Source organism: Haliotis cracherodii, unplaced genomic scaffold, assembly GCF_022045235.1.
Source record: "Haliotis cracherodii isolate W230 unplaced genomic scaffold, xgHalCrac1.p SCAF_8, whole genome shotgun sequence".
Classification (NCBI taxonomy): Eukaryota; Metazoa; Mollusca; class Gastropoda; order Lepetellida; family Haliotidae; genus Haliotis; species Haliotis cracherodii.
In genome coordinates, this window is record NW_027266341.1 from 52365617 (window position 1) to 52368437 (window position 2821).

The following is a 2821-nucleotide window of genomic DNA, read 5'->3' on the forward strand; positions in this document are numbered from 1 at the left end:
CCGTTATATTTTCTCCTCAGAAACGGTTTGATATCAAAGGATTTTTGTTATTTAAACGCATTAAAAAATGCTGTGGTTTGCCGTGTACAGAGGAGATCGATCAATTAGAGAATCCATATAGTCCATATTACCATAATTATTATTATTTCTAAGTTATCATTATTATTAATTTTTTTATTGCTATTGAATATGTGATACTCCACTTTACATATCGTGGTGTGTAGCTTTGTGTGCTTTTGTGTGTGTGTGTGTGTGGGGGGGGGGGGGGGGGGGGAGAGTGGTGGTGGTGGTGGTGTGTGTGTGTGTTGGGGGTGGGTGGGTTATTGGGTTTTTCGGGGGGTGGGGGGCAGGAGGTCATGCAGAAGGGGATTCGACTCAACATGTGTTTATTGACATTAATATGGAAATACCATTAATTGCTCATTCTACCTGGTACCCATTTACAACTCGGTAAACAGACGCATATTATTTCTGTTCGGAATATGCGTCTGTTCGACAGGTAGGATGTGACTAGTCATCTTCTAGCGCCTCACAAGCAATTTATGTGGTATACTGCCCAAGGAGCTGATAATGAAAATCAAGTGCATTCTGATCCATTGATCGGGGCAATGATTATCATTATTATCATCATCTTCTTTGAGAGGCATTTAGAAGTTGGAGTACTAAGATTTATGGATGAACAGCTACTTTATTACAATTAGGAACGACGTTTTTGTGTAGGTCGCTTGCATGATAACGCAGTTAGAACGTACACCGAAACGTCATTCCTAACTGTAATAAAGAAATTGTTCATCCATAAATCTTATCGTAATATCATCATCATTTTATTTTAAGCTTCCCCGGGAACAATATTGCCTGACGGTAGGTAAAATCCTTGTGAATTGACACGACATACAAACACGTTATGTCTTTTCCAAATGTGAGTGAGTTGGGTTTAAAGTCGCTTTTAATAGTATTACAGTTATATCACGGTGTGCCAGCTTAATGTGGGAGGAAAGCCCGAAGTGATGCAGGTCTCAGACGTTTACCACTTCGGTGAAACCCACGAGTACGGGTATGGTGCTGACAAACCTAGAAACATAATCGGGGCGAACCGGGATTCGAACCCACAATCATAGGTTTCTGGCGTGCCCAAGGGAAACAACTCTGCATAGCGAATCGCGGCGCCTTAGACGACTGGGCCACCCGTGTCCCCTTTTGCCAAATGTACCCGATGCTACCTCCGGCATGTTTTTAAAAGACATCATGTGTTATATCAGTCACGCATGGTACCATAAAAAGTGTGTTCAAATAATACCAATCATTCATGATCACACAATGATCGAGTGTTGAGAATGTGACTCATTAATCTATCAATTCGATAAACGTGATCTTGCGATTAGATAAATATGCAAATGAGGTCATTTAGCAAGCTCTATACTTTAAGTTAATCTTTTATACATAGATGCAAATCCAACCTGCTAAAAAACGTTTGCAAGAAGTATAGGTTTCCGAATGAGTGATTGCTTTATGTAAACACACATGATTGCACATATATATATTATACATGGAGCGGCTCAAATAGTGTATTCCTACGCTTTTTCTAGTTACTTTAGTTAATGAACACAATATCATATCTTATACGTCGATTATTTTGAAATTGACACTATGTATAACAGATTATTAACCACGTGTGTTATTGAAATATATTATGAGGCATACACAAATTATTATGCGAGCCTTTACGATACTTTGACACACTCTGCTAATCCTCTCTATCGGTGAAAATAGGAATGTTTGATGTGTTAGCTAAGAGTGTAATATTAATTGTTACTTAATTGTAAGCTAAACTGTAGTAGATTGTAGGTTTGGTTTTATATTTAACACGACAGCCGAGTTACAACATTTGCCTGTGAAAGTAGTAAACGTGTTTATAAATAACAAACAAGCTATATTTCTCCCACAGAAAATGTTTTATTCTAAACTGTTTCAATGAAGTCCTTGTTATGTTTTTAGACAATATCATGACTTTTTTTGGACGTTACTATACTGTTTGGTCAGAGGTTTCAAATCACAATAATTTAACACAGCTCCTGTAGAATTGAAGGCCCGAAATTTAACGTTCGGCTTCATTTTAAAATAAGCGCCCAGGCAAGTCTATATATAGATAACATTTTGCTCTACATTGAAAACACAGTATCTCATAAATAACGATCACCTCACTTAGTATAACTTAACACTCATATGTGAGGCCACTGTAAGGGTTTTACGGGACTGTGGATATTTGCAGGAGTTGTCGGGGAGTAGGAAGGACGAACGAGGTATACACATTTTATTTTACATACTCACAAATGATCTGTAGATATATGTATTTCTTTTGAGTCTTGATATTTAAGAAGGTCCGTGGGGCAGCCTAGTGATTAAAGCGTTCTCTCGTCACCCCGAAGACCCGGGTTCGTTGCAATGCGTGAAGCTCATTTCTGGTGTCCCCCGCCGAAATATTGCTTGAATTTGCTTAAAGATGCCTAAAACATACTCACTCGATCGCTAATTAACTGATATTAGGAACGCTGAACCAGAGACCATATAATAGATCTATTATATGGTCTCTGGCTGAACGTACCTTTCTGCAAGTTCAGGATATCAAATTTTATTAAAACAATATCGTGCAAACGAAAAATATAATACTAATGCGTTGTTATGGCAATGTTATGAATGTTTAAATTCTATTATGTCAATCGATATTGTGTTGTAAATCGAATATGCAGGAAAAAGGCGTGCAAAGCCGACTCATGAATATTCATTTATAATGGGGTCAATTGGGACTTCCGGCTTTTTCTGA